Consider the following 18,851-nt stretch of genomic DNA (forward strand, 5'->3'; position numbering starts at 1 on the left):
AGTACCCTCATTGTTGAACTCATGACCAAAAATAAATAAAAATACATTAAGTTTGAAAGTTAGGTGTTTAGTGTTCTAAAGGGCAAGCTTGTTGATATAATGACGTCATGTTAGTAAGTGTATTACATCTTTCATGACTGAAACGAGAATCATCAACAACGGTCTGTTGAGCGTTTCCACTTAAAGTTTCTTACTGTTTTCAAAACAATTGGTTTTATTCGATTCTTCTGCACATTTTGGAATTTAATTTGCCAGTGTTTTGTTTATATGACTGTTAAATGTTAGTATTGGAAATGATTACATCCTATATTTACAATGTGGTATATTACATGTATACAACTTAGTGTTAGTTTCTGTAAGCTATTTCACTACGGTAACCGATAATTCACTAACGCAAAGTCGATACACTCAAACCTATTTCAAATGGGTCACGTGGATCGTTTTCAGTCTACAAGTGAATGATATAACTTTATGCCTAGTTTCAGTTATTTTACCAGGTTTAAACCTTATAGATTAATGATGTCTTCTACGATGAATGATTCCTTGCAACACATAGTAAGTGTTGAAGTAAGGCCCTTCGAATTTTCGGCAGTTGTACCATCTGTAGGCACTACCTGCCTACTTTTTTACAGTTTTTTCCAAGCTACTCAAAGCGCTTTTTTCTCGAGAGTATACAGAATAAATGTGTGTTGCTGCTTATGTTATGATTCTTAATGTAAAAAACTTTCAGTCAATGTATGTAGTCGAATTATGCAATGTGAACTAGGATGAAGTGAAGGAAATCAGCAAAGCTGTAAAACACCGAATATCTTTCAAAGATTCTCATGTGCAGCTCTCTAATCCATCAGAAATTCGTCTATGTAATATCACAGTCCCTCCTGACCGGTGTAGAAATGCGCAAGGTTCAAGAGGCTAATTACCAAAACTGTATGAACTGGGCCCATTGTTGATTGATATCGGAATTTTATCCCCTTTTTCTCATCAACGAGAATAAGGAACTTGCTACACTTGGATATATTGCTGATTCATGGTTTCAAAATGGTAGTGAAATATAAGTTAATTCAGTAGGTAAAAATGTAAGCTTTGAACGTAGAAAGCTTTGATCACGTTTTGGAGATCACATCCTTTTTGGGATGATTACAACACAGCTATTTTGTCACGCCTTCTACCACCTTATACAACAATTTTGCAAAAAATTTCACAATGAAATCACTGTTCATTTAAAGCCAAGCGAGGATTGCCTCACGTAGCATTGCATAATCGCACTCGTTCAAATCGGTTCTGATAAAAGTATCTCAGATCTGCCCGGATTCTTCACCGTGTATTGACACTTACTATGGACTTTAATACCAAAGCTGACATGATCATTTCTATCGGCCGGGTATTAGCTTGTTGAGGCCAGAGGCGTCAGAAACAACGTTCGCAAACACATACTAACACTTTAATATCTGCACTGTTGGTGACATATTCGAGATATGGCCTTGCGGAGAGATTTCGTATGGTACCGATACACAGAGACCTTGCAAAATTCTAGGTGATAATATTCAGTACATTAGAAGCATCGCTGCACCTGGTATAAGTGTACTATCAAAAGTTATGTTTACATAGATAAAAACGCTGTAACTCAATATTTGACGTGCTTTACAGGAATATTTCATTTTCTGAAAAGTAAGAAGACTTCTTTATTGGATGGAAGGTAATTGGATTAAAGCTTCAAGTATTTACATGCTGATATCATGCATATCATTATTAGTGCTTTTAGAGGTGATAACGACACTTGAAACGATAACATTGTCAATCCAAATGGAATGTGATACCTCTGACAGAAAGTGATATCTTAAAGTATTTGGAGCAAACGGCAACTATTGTTCATCCTTGTCTTACTGAAGTGTCGGCTGAATCGTACTAAAAGTATCACTATCAGTGTTAGTAAAGACATTTTATTTTTATTTACTTTGTTTAGTCGTTGTTTTTCTTTAATTGTTTTCAAATCCATCACCAGAAACTGTATTGTATCTTTATCATTATAGTTGATATTTAATTTACAGCACAAGGAAAAATAATTTTGAAGTTTTACCAACTACATATATGTTTTCGCACAAACAGTCCATTAAAGTTTACCATATTATTTACATCTTAGCGCTGTCCATACTCCGTTGAGTCATACAGTTATGATTCACTGGATAATCTTGACTGGGAAGGAAACAGAGAGGAAAATTGTAAGTATACATAAAATGTGTGTAAACTATTTGATGCTACATGTTAGGGAAGGCCATCTATGAATTTCTATAAAGTTACAGTTACAGGTTTTTCATGATGCAAGAAAACTACTTGGACAGCAAATTATGTATGTACCCTTCGATGATGGACTGTTTGGTGGTTCAATAAAAGTACAGCTGTCCTCTTTGCAAACGAAACAATCGCATTATAATTGTATAACTTATGTGATCTGAGTAAATTTGCATTCGATATGTTTCGACGTGGATACTTGGTTTTGTGGGTGTTCTACAATTGCACTGGAAGTTTGCCGTCACTCAACAATCACAATAAAGCTACCAATCCTTATCAGCCTTTCACAAATGGATGAAGTGAGAGAATGAATTCTGGTGCTCTTAGTATATTGTCCATGTATATGTCTGAAGATGGCTTGGACGTGTATAACTATACTTCCCTTATGTTTTCCTTATCGAACGAGACCATGCGAAAGTCCATCAATATCTAGTTATTGTAGAGATTTACCATAGCCGGGAAAGTCAGAAAGAATATTTATATTTCAAAAGCACTCAGAGAAGAGAAAGTATGACAGGCTGCAAACAAAGTGGGCCACATAGTCTATTTGTATAGTCCAGCAGTGGTATTTTGAAAGGGTCCGATGTTTGCCATTTCTCATCAAGGGTACCCTTCAAATTCTCTTGCAAAATACCGTCGAAAGTACATTAATTGTGGTAAAAAGTGACATAACAGTGTTCATGTAAAATCACTTGAAATACGTACGTTTCGACCATAGAAATAAAGAGCTGAAATAGAAAAATGATGTGAAACAAGTTGCAGAGAGACAATATCAAGACGCAATTGACTATCCATCGGAAATTACACGTATTGTGGGTTACCTTATTTCGGCGGCCAAGGATGATGATTATCCGACATGATGGCTCGTATGTCGACTAGAATATTGGCTAACCACATCTACCTGGTTGTTATATTTCACCGAGCCTATGTAAACTGGTAAACTTCCCAAACCGCTGTTTCGCAAAGGTGATGTCGGCCTGCCAACACAAAATAAATCTCAACCACCATTTTTTTTCCCGATTATTGCGATAAGCGTAATACCATGACAAAACCTTTGAGGGCTACAACAATATACGCGTACGATAAAATACCATACACACTGGACTGTGAATATTTACTTGTGCACACTTGATCGCATCATCCGCGATAATGTGCAAGAATGCGTCTGTCATTGAGCAGGCATATACAGAAGGTACTTAAGGTAGCTTTCTACCCTTACCAGGGTATTTAATGTCGAAAGCACAATTTTTTCCCCCTGAAAAGTATTCATGTAATATTGATCTTCAAGTGTGAAGAATATCTTTGTTTGAAAAATTCTGTTTCTGGCTGAAATTTTGCGATAAAAAATTACAAGAGGGACACATGCACGAGTTTTACGTTTTGAGACTAACGCTAAGTCTTGATTGGCAAGGGATTAAGCTGAGCGGCAGCGCCACTGTTTTGTCGCATACACTTGGACAACATCTGCTGTGAAAGTCCTTTGACACCTACCGTTAACTGCGTGTGTCAAGACCATCGTGTGTATGCGTAGTGAGCAGGCGCAAAATGGTGTATCGTACGTTTTTTGCTCACGTGTTGACACACGTGGGCATATGTAGCAGCGATGTCTGTCTGTCTGTCTGTCTGTCTGTCTGTGTGCTCAATATCTCAAAAACGGCTCATCAGATCAGAATCAAATCTAGTACATAGATTCAGTTTGCAAATGGCAAGAACTGATTAGTTTTTGGTGGGTGTGGCTTGCTTGCTTTTTGCTCATTTGCATAATTAATGATTTTAGAAAAAAACTGATATATATTGACAACGACTGCACACAATTTAATGAGATTCGCTAAAAATGTTGATCACACCAAGATATATCAGCTTTGAAAGATATTAAGGGGTGACCTGAAAGATAATTACTAATTTGCATGTTTAATGAAATTTCCTAATTAGGAGTATATATCTGGATTTACTTGATCAAAATTGACAAAACTTGGTATGCATATTGAAGATACTATGATTTAACGTTATTGAATGTCATTAAGCATTTTACTTCATCCAAATCCTAATTTGCATATTTAATGACCTTTTGAAATTAAGGCTATATATTTGAAGTTACATTACCAAAATTGATGAAACTTGCTTTGTACATTAAAGATACTATGATAGAATATGATTAAATGTCATTAAGCATTTTTACATCAGCCAATTCCTAATTTGCATATTTTATGAACTTTCCTAATTAGGGGTATTTATCTGAATTGACGAGACCAAAGTTGATGAAACTGGCTATGTACATTAAAGATACTATAATAGAACATTATTGAAAGTCATTAAGCATTTGAAGTTTAGCCAATTCCTTATTTGCATATTTAATGAACTTTCATAATCAGGGATATTTATCTGTATTGACAAGACCAAAGTTGACGAAAGATACTATTATGTAGGCTAACTTTATTGAAAGGCATTAAGCATTTTTGCTTCAGCCAATTCCTAATTTGTGTATTTAATGAACTTTCCTAATTAGGGATATATACTTGGATTTATTTGATCAAAATTGGCATAACATGCTATGTACATTGATGATTATACCAGGTTATATCAATATTGGAAGTCATTTCGCATTTAAGTTTTCATGTCAGCTAATTTATAGTTTGCATATCTAATGAGCTTTCAAAGTTTGGAATATATAGTGTGAAGGACTTAACCAAGGGCAATTACACTTGCTATATAAAGTGGTGATACAATGACAGCAGTCAAAAAAATTAATATTTTTTTCAGCTAATTACATATTTCAATACTTAATGACCTATAGAGTTAATCTGTGGTGAATTATGTTCATTATGTTGATCATAATACTTTCAATGAAGTTGCAAACATGTGGCAAAGGTTCAAATTTACACATACATTTAACTGCAATATATAATGAAACACGTGAGCATTTACAGTTCATATTTGGTTGTCATAGGGCGGCAGCTCCTAAAAGATGGCAACTTCTAAATGATTAGCGACACAACAAGCCAGTCGTGAATGTTTTGACGATCCAATTTCAGGTTAGTACGGATCACAAATAGCAGCATATATCGAGTGTTACAATCTACAGCATGAGTTATGGCAGGCCTGTAGTCATTATCAAATAAAAGTGATAAAAAGTCACGGTCAAGCTCGCTTGTCAGAGATCGCCCGCCCATTTACGTTTGTTCATTTCAATGATCATGGGGGCAGACAGTAGTTTTGATCAGAATCCCAAGACTACATTTGGTAGCATAATCCGAGTCATACGAGTCGTGTCGGCGAGCTGTGTATTTATAGTTGCTTTGGCACATACCGAATGTTTTATTTGAGACATTTTTGCGCGTTTGAACCAGGTACAGTGGATACATTTCTTAATGTCCAACATCTCTTGGAGAAGATCCGGCCGTCCCGTATACATAATGTTCCACTGGAGGTCACATAGCAATAGCGAATACATGAGTACCGCGACGTACCTCTACATGTTCAACATGAAAGGCAGAGACAGAAACAGCATCGTGGAAGGAAGAAAACGAAAAAGGTCATCGAAAGTCCAAAATAACCACATCGATGTTCACGAGTGTAAAAGATAGCTGCGAATGTCAGACAAAAAATCATACTACAGCCCAACTGTAACGTCAATACCGATACTGATGACACGAAATGTTTTGGGATAGCCCTCGACGAAAACAGCGGCTTATATGATATGACGTTCTTGTCGTAACCTTCAAGTTTTCTCAAATTCTCTCCCTTGACTTTTTTGCCGCTGACTGGCATTTGGCTCTGTCAGTCAAAATGACCCAAGAAACGTTCTTCACCTCAGAATTGTCGTAAAGAGCGAAGACAAACTATTGTCTTAGAAACGCCCGGAGTTGAGTTGTTAGTGTTAATCTGTTTTCAAGGCGCCTGAAGTTCAAAAACTAGCAGCTGATTGAATTACAGCATGGATGTCTTTTTTGCCCTCATGATCACAGACACTGCCAATCTATATCGACATATAAATGCTTTTTTTAGTTGTGTTGTTAACCGATATTCCATTCGCTATGTCACTCATTATAGGGATCGCTCAATCAGAACCTTCGGCGGCTATGAACTCTTTCCAAGATCGAATGGTAATATAAAATTACATTTTATTTGCGCTTGTGTAGACATCAAGATGCCGTAGCAGTCCCGACAGTTAGGTCGAACAGTTAATACGCTGTCTAAATCTTACAGCTAATCCGTCATAATTATTCATAATCCCTTCCTGGGCACTCCTCAAGTTTATTTAGTCATTGACCACTGTGTACACATTGTGCTCTGAGAGGAAACATCGCTCCCGAAAATCGCCCTTTTTAGTTTTATTTCAACCAATGACATTGATTTCAGTGAGTGAAAATACTGTTTGGGCTGAAAAGTTGATAGCACTATCTCGTTTTGGTGTTTATCTGTCGAGTAAATTGTTTATGGCTATTCATAAAGAAAAAACTGAACCAATTTACTAAATCGCCCTTTTATCCGTTCGGCATTTTGTCACTTTGCAGCACGCTCAAAAGAGTTTAACTCGAGACCGTGTGAACGGAAGTCTACCAGATTTTCACAGATGTTTGTCGAATAAGTTTAGTTCTAAAACCGTGTCTCAGTTTTTTAATGTAAGTCTTTAGAGTCGAGTTATCGCTGCTTAATTAGACGGCATTGTGAGACTAATCGGTTGATAAACTTTGATTCAGCACTGTAGAAAAACTAAGGCTTTTTTCTAAAAAAATCTGAGACACGTTTTTGTAGCCAGTATTCTGAAGTGCAATTACTCGTTGGCACCTAGACGATAGCATCCTTTCGCTCCGACTTGAATTTTTTACATCAGTTTACCGAATTTCTTTACACTTTCACGAAAATCTTCACGAAAATTAATCGCCCATTAATTTTCTTGATCAAACAAAAAAATTCATAGAAATAGCTTTCAAGTGATATATAATACTTGGGTGGAAATACACAACTTGATGGCAAATTTCACGTTAGAAAAGCAGTCGTCGCAAAGGTGGAAAGCAAAGGTTATTTGAACACGTATCGTATGCTTAGCTTGGTTCCGTGAGAACATCAATGGTTCTGGTGTAATATAGATAAATCCACAAAACATGATTCGCTGAATTCTCGCAGAATATGGATCAATATACCGCAAAAATCCCAAGTTTGCATGATGTACACGCTTGCTGTGCGAGCTTTGTTTATAGTAGAATCATCGAAAGTGGCGGCGTTACCCCTGAAAGTTGCTAGAATAATGCTTTTGGTAACGGATGGGTTGGCTAACTTTGAATTAAGGATGAAGTACAAACTCCGAAATGTATTTTTTTTAAATTAATGTGACAGCCAGTCAGTTAATGCGTAATTATCAATTCCAGCACTGCGTGCACTCTGTTCTGCAGTGGTGCACTATATCTTATCGTCACTGAACGTCACCATAGATTTTTCGTAAGATATCAATTCCTACGATCGCCCATGGATGATGACTCAGAAGTGGTGCACTATAACTTATCGTCACTGAACTTTTATTCACTATGCATCTTTATCTTCTTAGGTATATAAGTGAACTTAACACATTGGTCTTTTACTAAATGGCCAGAATTGTGCTGGTCTGGCTCACCGTTTCATTTCTGCCACTGGGTGCGCTGTGCTCAAGAAAAACGTCCGGTGTACTGCATGCGGCAGCATCTTGTTTTAAAAGAACTTTGGGTGATTATTATGAGGGACAAGCCACAAGGGGAGGATATATTTTATAAAATTGCCCTTTTAAAGGGTGACATTTTGCAAACTTAGCCTTGGGAGGGTGATATTTTGTTTAATTAATACAAGTGTACAGTGTGTTGTTTATAGAATTTAAAATCTTTTCACAACTATCCTATAAAGAGAATTGTAAAAGCTCTCCCACAGTACATACATTAAGCTGCATTCACAATTACTGGAGAGGCGGGGGTTGGAGAAATAAGGGGGATTTAAAATTTATGAGGGTAGTAGAGGGGCATTTAAAAGGTTTGCACAGAGTCATAGGGGATATGAAAATATTTTAAATCCCTTTTTAAATTTTCAGATTTCACAGTTTGGTGTGTAATTCTTTGAAAAAATTAAGAGTGCTATGTAATCAAAAGGTCGTAATGTAATTATTATTAAAAAATTTCCATTTCATAGTATTTTTTATAGAAATTAAGTGACGTCGACATTCATACTATTTCAGATTTATTCAGAATAAAAGTCATTTCATTAGTGAAATCTAACTCATCATCAACAATAGTATGTACATATGGAGGCTTTTTTCACAAGTTGCATATTGTGAGTTTCGGCATCCTGTCGGGAGATCGTAAGAAACTGTAGTTGATACATTGAACAGAAATATTGAAAACTATCAAGAGTGGCAGCTTCTGTCATCTGATATGATGTCAGCTCGTTGCTTTTTCATTCGTCAACGATACAAATCGAAAAGCACAGTACACATACACAGACTGTGTTGGAAAGCGATATACCAGGCAGTTCAACATGCCATGGGGAGTAGAATGAGCCAATACACTGAAAAAAATACTGCCCCAAATCGTAAAAGATAACACAGCCACTACCCCTGTATATGCCACTTGAATGGTGGTAAATAATAATAATTACAGCAGTAGCAATATAAATTGGGGTTGATACAAGGAGAAGTACTGGCAGACATATCAGAAATTCTCTTTAATTTTGTTGACTTCAATGTTTGGCCATATGACTAGGGAGATTTGAAAACGTCTGATCATATAGAGGGGGATTCGAAATGTTTCTAAATGTGAGAGGGATCTAAACTAAATAAGATTTAAATTGCGATTCGCCTATGACTAGGAGTGGGATTGTCGATCGTCGGCATCCTGAGGTCACTGTGAGGTGTTGCAAGTGAGACTACGTAACGCACGGCACGGTTCCCTGCCTCATTGGATATCGTGTGGCCCGCCAACGATTTATACAAATAAAAGCGTGTTTTTGACAAAGGGAAGACGGCACTTGAAAAGGGGAGTCATACTATTTTACATAGAGCATAGAAAGGGTCACCGAAAATTTGAAAAATATCATTCCCATCAAAAAGTTTTGTTTCAGTGTGTACAATTATTCCAAGAATTTTGTGTTATTCTCCGCTCATTTCCTATTGGAAAGTAAGCGCACTTTTGTATGAATACACATTTATTTCTTGTTATATCAGCTTTTTGTATTGACAAGTCTGTAAGACTTGTCTTTACCGGAATAGTAAGTAGACCAGCTTATACGCGTAGTAGTTATTATTTATTTGTTTGTTTATTTATTTATTTATTTATTTATTTATTTATTTATTTATTTATTATTATTGACTGATTTATTTATTTAATGGAAGTCACAGGATCAAACTGCAGACGTGGAAACAAACAAATAAGGATTATTTGAATGCAGCGGTCATCTGACACTAGACGTGATTACTCTCCTATTCAGCGCTATAAAGTGCGTGCATGTGACACTACATGTAATAAATTAGACTTTGTCCGTAAGAAGTTCACTAACTGCCACTTGTTAGTCCTCATAAACGTAGTCCGGGGACTAGCGGTTTTGATCATGTCTGTGTGTCCCGTGCGTCCGTGCGTCCGTCACCAAGCAATTCTCAGAAATGTGTGAACCGATTTCTTTCAAAGTTGGGAAAAGAACATTGACCGATGTCATACATATGCATGTCGATTTGTTTCACAATACGATTCAATATGGATCCAAATTTGTTACGATTCTTTCATGTCCACAGCCGTAACTCAGACAAATTTCATCCAATATCGTTCAAAATTGGTTCAAGGACATTGACCTATGTCATACATATGCACATCAATGTCTTTCGTGATACAATCCAATATGGCCGCCTGACGGCCATTTTGTAACGTTTGTTTTCATGTTCAGAGCCATAACTCAGACACGTCTCAACATATTTTAGTCACGTAGCGTGGCTTGATATAGCAGTAGGCGTATAAGAGACGGCACGATACACCGAAATATATTTCAAGTCGTAGCACTTTATTCAGCTGAGTAACATAAGTTACACGGTAAAACTTCTATGTCTCACTAGTCTAATAATAGGCGTCGGTCACGGTCAGTGTCGTCTCGAGCGTCGCAACAGGTTCTCCAAAGACGTGGTCCACCACAGTCAAACAGACTGGGCTTCTCACTAAAGTCGGTACGTCAAAGTCTCAGAGCGTCTACATCTCTGTACAGGAACACGTCAAGACGTGAAGCGAAGCGAAGTGAAGTGAAGTGTCTCTCTGTCTAGAATGTGTACAACTTAAATCGTCTCTAAATCTGCATATTGTCATGCTTTTGGTATGCATCTATAATGAGGAACGTCACTCAAATCTAAGTACAAGGTTAACAGGATGGAAGTATCTCTCAACGCCGAGCATGGCTGAGACTATCTGTCAACATAGCGTCCGGTCAACGTTAATGACTTAAACAGTTGTCAAAACAATACGTTCACTAAAGACGGATGAACGGTTACATCAAAGGTCACGAAAATAAACAAGGGAGTCGTTCTCACGATGCACCACGTGCAGAAGAGGTTACTATAGGTCACTGTCGGTCATTCATTGTCAGTCATACAAACTAAATTCAAGTCATAAAATATCATATAATATTAACTATCGAGTGGCTACGTCACACCTCCCAACCAAGATCGAAAGGCGTCCTCGCTCGATCTACAAATCAAAAATTAACAAAACAATAAAACAAAACAAAAATCAACAAAGTCCAAAATCATAAGAATACAACAGAAAGTAATCAATGAATACAGGTGTTACAAAACACTGTGAAGTAGAGTTCACTACAGTTGTGATCATTTCTCAGAGTTCGCTGCATATTCGATTTTAAATCCAATGTTGTCAATACTCTCAAATGATGATTCAAATTCAATATCACAGAGTCTGTTTGTAAACAATAACTACAGAGTCATTGAAGATGTTTTCATTGTCAATATCTCTCACTCGTACGCGGACTATATTCGCTTCTAACAGTTCACTGGCAAGCAGGTACTTACATAATGAAGGAGTTCCATTCAAGTGGGTTGATTCTCGTATTGTCACTACAATATTACACATGTGTCCGTTTTCTTTTATCTTCGTCAATGTCCGTAAAAATGTCGTAATCTACACACACAGCTCATCCAGCTGTCCTGTCTGCTTGGCAGACACATCTGTCGTCTCGCACAGATTCACGCGGCTCCTCGAATTACCTTTCGGGCAACACCTCATCCGGGCCGGTTGCCAGTAATTCGCCTGGGTCGCAATTTCCTCGGTCCTCGTCAAGGCACGCGTGCCTAGAACCAGCATTCACTGGGTGATCATCATCACTATCACACACGTCGTCATTTTCAGCACCCAAATTCGATACACATACAATAACATCATCGTCGTCAGAAACTTCAAAACACATCTCCCCGGCATTACAAATTACCTTCGGGTCAACCCCTCCTGTGGCCGGTTGACAGTAATAAGCCTCTGCCGGACCTCGGTCTTCGTCCACTACAGACCGGAACGTGGGCTGATGATCGTCTCCGCGCGCTGGAATCATCACCCGGTTACTACTGCTACTGTCGTCTACTGCTACACGCGCCATAGTCGTCGTCGGTAACAATGTGAATTACATCAACAGTTCATTACAGGTTCACATTCACATGTCTCTTCTTAATAAGCACAAATTCTCAGATCGTTCAATGTCCGTATTTCTGCTGCAAATTCTCGTAGATAGGCAGGCAATATTTCAACGTCGTCACCAAGTCTTCCATGAAATCTTGATGGAGTTACAACAGTTCTGGCTTCGGTATATCCGGCCATATCAGGATATCTTGAAACAGGGGTGTCGATTGATCGTTGTCTACGGCCTGGCATTATAATACAAGCAATGTTCGAGCAACACAAATGTACGTACCAATCCTTCGAAAGATGAGCGGCACCAAAATCACGTTGAGCAGAAGGCGCTGGCTTGAGTCGATCCCACCGCTGCCACCAAATATGTCACGTAGCGTGGCTTGATATAGCAGTAGACGTATAAGAGACGGCACGATACACCGAAATATATTCTAAGTCGTAGCACTTTATTCAGCTGAGTAACATAAGTTACACGGTAAAACTTCTATGTCTCACACTAGTCTAATAATAGGCGTCGGTCACGGTCAGTGTCGTCTCGAGCGTCGCAACAGGTTCTACAAAGACGTGGTCCACCACAGTCAAACAGACTGGGCTTCTCACTAAAGTCAGTACGTCAAAGTCTCAGAGCGTCTACATCTCTGTACAGGAATGCGTCAAGACGTGAAGCGAAGCGAAGTGAAGAAGTGTCTCTCTGTCTAGAATGTGTACAACTTAAATCGTCTCTAAATCTGCATGTTGTCATGCCTTTGGTATGCATCTATAATGAGGAACGTCACTCAAATCTAAGTACAAGGTTAACAGGATGGAAGTACTCTCAACGCCGAGCATGGCTGAGACTATCTGTCAACATAGCGTCCGGTCAACGTTAATGACTTAAACAGTTGTCAAAACAATACATTCACTGACGACGGATGAACGGTTACATCAAAGGTCACGAAAATAAACAAGGGAGTCGTTCTCACGATGCACCACGTGCAGAAGAGGTTACTATAGGTCACTGTCGGTCATTCATTGTCAGTCATACAAACTAAATTCAAGTCATAAAATATCATATAATATTAACTATCGAGTGGCTACGTCACAACATATTTTATTCAAAGTTGGTACAAGGACATTGACCTATTACATACATGTGCACATCAATTGGTTTCACGAGATTTGCTGTTCACTTGAAATTCATCATTACCAATCAGGAGATTTGTCGGTCACTTGACATTTGAAAAATTTGTAAAATTTTGATACATTTATCTGCCAATCATTACTGAACCATCCGCCATCCCCGGGTCATCAGGTAATGACATTCACAAGTGAAACGCAATCGACGAATCGTTGCGGACGTTTGAATATTCAAAGGAACTTAAAAGATATTAAGTTGCTTCGCAAAATCGCAGAGATTTTCATCGATTTTTAGGTCTGTGTTGGTTCGTGAAAACGGTACGATTGTATTTCTTGATTATTCACTTGTATTAAGCGGCGTCGTGACTGATTGCGATGTGTCCCTCGAGATTGCTCGCAATCGCTGTCAGTCTTTCCCCGTGATTCCAGGAGCAATGGTCCTGAAGGTATGAAACAACACAAGAGAGAGAAATTCTTTAAATTATATGAACATGAGAGATCGAAAAACCGTCCGTTCAACTTGAAAACTACTGCAGAAGTGATGAGGAGGAGTTATTTGAAATTTCAGGGTATGTTCATATTCAGACATTGTGCAATTGTGTAATCATTGCGTCAGACTTCAATGGTTGCAATAGATATTCTATGAAAGAATTATCTGAAGAAAGATACCGTTGGAGTCATCAAGACGATGGCTACATCCACGGAAGAAATCAACCTGACATTGCATTGCAGTGGTTAGCTTGGATGGCATTTAAGAATAATGAGGGCATCCCACATGCCCATAACGGAGGTGAGAAGACAATTTGGCTGTAATTGGGTAGAGATGCATGGTTGCGGCTACTATGGCTACCTATCCTTGATGTTATTAAGACCCTGACATAGTACTTAACCAGAGCAGACCATAGCCAACCACTGCCAATGTACCCAAGACAGGATGTGATTTGACGTTCCCATGGCTTCAGTGTGATTGAAGTGTGTGAATACGACTTCAAGGAAGGTATTCCCAAAAACCAAGAGCTGCAAGGCTTCATCAAGTCCCTTGATCTACAGAGTCCCTGCCATCCAAGAAATGCATTCTTTGATGATCAACTCAATGCCACTATACTTTACCATGAATGTCGTGATCATGAAGAAATTCACTTTGTCAGTTTCATTAGTCTGCGTCGCTACGTCAAGAAATACTGCAAGTACCCCATCAGACATCCAGTAGTCCGCAACAAGAGCTTCAGCTGTACTTTGGTCTCGCCAAATGCCGATTATTGCCACATCAGCAACTTTACAGTCCTGTTCTCCACCTCGGAGGGTACAAGGAAGGGGTACAAGGTCATCAAAGTGTTTGACGTATGACACTGCAGAGAAAGTGTAGTATACAACAGAGAATCACACACAGCTAGGCTCTCTACTGTTTGCATCAACAGCTTCGTAAAGTTGAAACAAGAGTGTTTGATGTAAGAGGAAGATGACAAAGGTTGTTACATCCATGAGCACTGAGAGAGAACCGCAGATATCATCTTTGTTTGAACAACTGTACACAGAAACTGAATTTTTTTATATGAAATATTGCCTACATTTCATCAGCAATGCATTAATGATGTTACCATTCATGGCAATTTACATTATGCAGGCATTTTTAGTCAAAAGTTCAAGATTGTATCTAAAAGAAGAGAAATTTCATATTTCAAGTCTCTGTTCAACGGTAATCTTGCTCTAAATGTGCAAATTGTAAATATTACATTATCTGAACCCTTCACTTCTGGTAAACAAAAAATAATCGCTGGGGTTAACAAGAAAAAGTGACCGGGGGGGGGGTCATTCAAGATAAAAAAAAACATCGCTAGGGGTAACGGAGAGGGTACCGTGATACATAGAGAAAAAAAATCGCTAGTGTGAATGATAAAAGGGACGGGTACATCCAGAAAAAAATCTTGGGGTAATGAAAATACGAGGTGGGGAGGGAGGATTAACATCCAGAAAAAAATCACTTGGATAAAAAAACAGGGGGACGGTACTATTGTTGTTGTAGATCCGAATTAAAGAAAATCGTTGTGTCATTTCAAAAACAAGGAAGGGGGAGGGAGTGAGCGCTGGTGTAAATAAAAAATGGGTTGCTTTGATATTTGTGAGGATCAAGAAAAAAAGTGAAGGGTGGGAGAATACAGTTTCAAATACAGTTTACAAATTATTTTTGTGGTGATCCGGGAAAAAGGCTGGGGCAAATAAAAACACTTAGGAGAGAAAAACCGGTGATTATAATCGTTCATTTTAGGAAAAATACGAGCGTATCATGATGCAAAACTTTTCAGTGGTTTTATGGATGTCACAAAAAAGGAAGAGATATAAAAGGATACTGAGAAAAGAAAGTGAGCCGTGCTTGTTGAAAATGTGGAGTACTTGTTTGGTGGAAAAAGTCAAGATAGGAGTCGCTACCACACAAAGTTTGTTGAGTGGGTGGACAAAATAAAAAAAAGCTAGGGGGTCTTGGTATCCCGACTTTTCCGTGAGTATTTCGCGAACTGCAAAATAACATAAAACAAAAACAAAAAACCCCAAAACCCCCATAAAACAAAACAGAACAAAAAAAACCCAAAAAAACGAGGGGTGATGATTCTTAAGCTCTCTCATTATTTTTTGTCAAGTAAAAAAGTGAAGGGTGTGGTGATCCCAAACCTCACTCATTATTTTCATCATGGAGTCGATAGTGTACTGTATAACACGAAGAAAGTTGTAACCAACTCGAAACAGCTAAATTCCTCATAATTCCACGGGCACTAGGTCGTGTATTAAGAAAGTGAAGGGTTATCAATCTTGTGTATCCGGATGTTTCCTATTTTATTTCCCTGCGAACTGTAAGGCAGGCGGCCATATTAATCACTTAGGGGCCATCGATGATAAAAGCTGACGCACAAGAAACGTAATTCCTTCGTTTTACCTGAAACCCCCTCCCTCCCCCTCAAAACGAAATCAATTTCGTATTATGATGCCGTTTCTGACAAACCCACACACACACCTCTGATCCGCACGCCCTTGAAAAAATACCGGAAGTGCACATTAAGGGAGCATTCGTTTTTTACGGGGGGAGGCGGTGGAATTTGAGCAACAAATGAAATGTAAAAAGCGACTCCCCCTCCAAATCAAGAATCAACATTTTTGGTGAAATGCCAAAATCAAATTTCTTGCACAAACATCCACTTGTAACCACCCTAGTCTAATCAAGTACATTGATATCAATAATCAAGCGTACATAAATACACAGATTTAACTAGTTTTGTAATGGAAAAAAATTATTCATAGTTTCCTCTGACAAGATAGTGAATTAACAATTCGGTGAAATTCCAAAATCAAATTTCTTGCTCACACATGCACTGGTAACTACCCTAGTCTGATCAAGTACATTAATATCAATAATCAAGAGTCTATAAATACACAGACTTAGCTAGTTTTGTATTAAAAGAAATTATTCATAGCTTCTCTTAGATTATGTATGGAGGACCTGTGTATTTTCTATTTTGCCTGGGAGTTCTTGTGTGTTATCACTGTATACCTAGGGAGTCCAAGACGGGAACTTTCCAGAGTGTTTTACGTTGCATGCTGCACTGGCACTGGAAGGTTTGAGTGTCAGCGTGTGCTTTTTAAGTCAGATATTTCTTTATTTTGAGTTTTACTCAAGTCAGCAGATATGTAAAGAAACCGGTGAGTGGCATTTATCGAACTTTATGAAGATGGGACTGTTTATTTAAACCCTACGCCATCCTCTACTTTAGTCGATCGAACGAACATTGCTCACACAAGTGAAAGCCGTGCCGTAGATTTGCAATATACGCACTGCATGCTGAGATGATAGTATCACCACAAGTTGAAAGCTGATCTTTCTGCAGCAAATTGTGTGTTAACTGTGAACTTTGTTCCGTTTATGAGTTCAGTCAGATGTCTGAGATTGTCATGAGAACATTATTTATGATTGTTCCTCTGAACTTTTGTCGATGCACGGAGTTTGCAGAGGAAGACTTCATTCAGATTAGTTCGGCATGTCCCGACCGGAAGTAAACAAAGATCTAAGATGGCTGCGCCCGTGGTAGCTGAACTGGACGCTGCTTAGCAGTGAATTGCGTGTGTTGTCGCCGACTTTCATGTGCAGACATTACACCGGACTTACAATTGTGCTCATCATCGAACATTAGTTAAAGTCGCGTGTGAACTATTTGTGTTTCCGAGCCGCGTGGTCAAGTCTGAGGTACCTCTGCGGTAACGTTAAGTTTTCCATAGAAATTGTTAAGCATTTAGAAAGGGTTTGAACAGAGTTTTTGTTCTGAAAGTGTGTTCGACTCCTACCGTCGGGAGGTCGATTAGTACGGTTATTGTTACCATGGAGTAATATTTATTGTTTTGAAGTACGGTTTTACTATTTTATATGTAGACTCCGATATTTGACACAATATAGTAATATACAGAAGTTGTTTGTTACATTATATGACTTTGTGTTAGTTCCTCATTTCATGCCCCATGCTCTGTAGCCCTGCGTACAGGTCTGTGCACGTGTGTTCCCAGCATTATATGGCCTCCACACAGCCCTGCAATGGTCTACGAAGAGAACTGAGGTCTCTGCGGCCTGGATCTGGACCACAATGAAGACTAATCGGTCTTTTTGGCCGAAATTCTGCTCTATTGGGGCAAAATCCTTACCCTGCCTACCTTTACCTCCTAACCAATCCCAAAAAAGATGCGATTGACTTCTCCTAACGTCCAAAACCGCTCATTTTCTGAAACATAACATACTCGACAAGCTGTTTGCCCATCGGGATACCCATTTTGAATCTCGCTGCAGAGACCCCAATTATCTCCAAAGACCGTTGCAGGGCTGTGGTGGAGGCCGTATAACGCCGGGAACACACAGACTTGTACTCAGGGCTACATGCTCTGTTGCTGCTCTAGAATGGTTAACGCCAGTCTCAGACTTGTTGACCCTGCTAAAGAAATAAATTTGGCAGAGCTTCGGTCGGTTATTATTCTGCCGTCTCGAAACATCGGTTACACAAGCAACATTTCGGTGAAATTCCAAAGTCAATTTTGTTTTCCATAACTCAATACAAACCTTTGTAAAATTTGACCCCCCCTTAAATCATTGATTGCAAAATTTGACCCCCCCCGTAAAAAGCGGTTTTGTAAAAGTCAACCCCCCCTGATTTCCACCGACCCCCCCCTCTGTAAAACACGAATGCTCCCTAATTAATAAACCTTCACTTTATGCGTCATTTTTGTATGTCATTTTCCACGCATCCTGGGCTTCCCTCAAAACTGCTGCCTTTGTTCTCCCTTGAATACCAGTATGGTACCGGTTGTATCAATATGCATCAACAAATCGTTCATAGTCACCTGGATGTTTCCAGTAGATCTGGCGACTTGTACTTTGAACTTGAGTTCCAAACAGGGTAGTTTGTCCCCGCAGTTGTAAATTATTTTTCTTTGAACTCATAGCTATGCTATGAAGTATGGTTTTGCTCTCTCACGTGTGTGACGCATGCTCAAAATGTTGGTTGACCGCAACGCTTACTGCACGTGTCACAGCACTGCGCAGCTCTATACAAAAAAGTGTATCAATTTCAATTCAAAAATAAAATTGTGAGTGTTTCTATTCTACTCTTTTTTAACTCCACAATAATGCAGTACATTCAGCTCCGCATTTTACCCACAAGCGCAAGTGGTCATGGTTTAGAAAACGATAAAGGAAAATCCTTTTGCGATTTTGACGCACACAAAACGAAATGAGCTTTTAACCCCCCCCCCCCTATAAGAAAGAAAGAATTACGTTTGTCATGC

The 18,851-nt window shown here is 38.7% G+C and overlaps 1 long non-coding RNA gene across 1 annotated transcript; it reads right to left on the reverse strand.

Moving 5' to 3' along the window:
- Positions 1-12,346: 12,346 nt before the first annotated feature.
- Positions 12,347-14,376, reverse strand: LOC139143616 (uncharacterized). Its single transcript, XR_011554640.1, has 2 exons — positions 14,148-14,376; positions 12,347-13,477 (listed from the first exon to the last, which is right to left on the reverse strand). It is a non-coding gene; the product is annotated as an uncharacterized lncRNA (long non-coding RNA).
- Positions 14,377-18,851: the final 4,475 nt, after the last annotated feature.

This window comes from Ptychodera flava, chromosome 11, assembly GCF_041260155.1.
Source record: "Ptychodera flava strain L36383 chromosome 11, AS_Pfla_20210202, whole genome shotgun sequence".
Taxonomy (NCBI): Eukaryota; Metazoa; Hemichordata; class Enteropneusta; family Ptychoderidae; genus Ptychodera; species Ptychodera flava.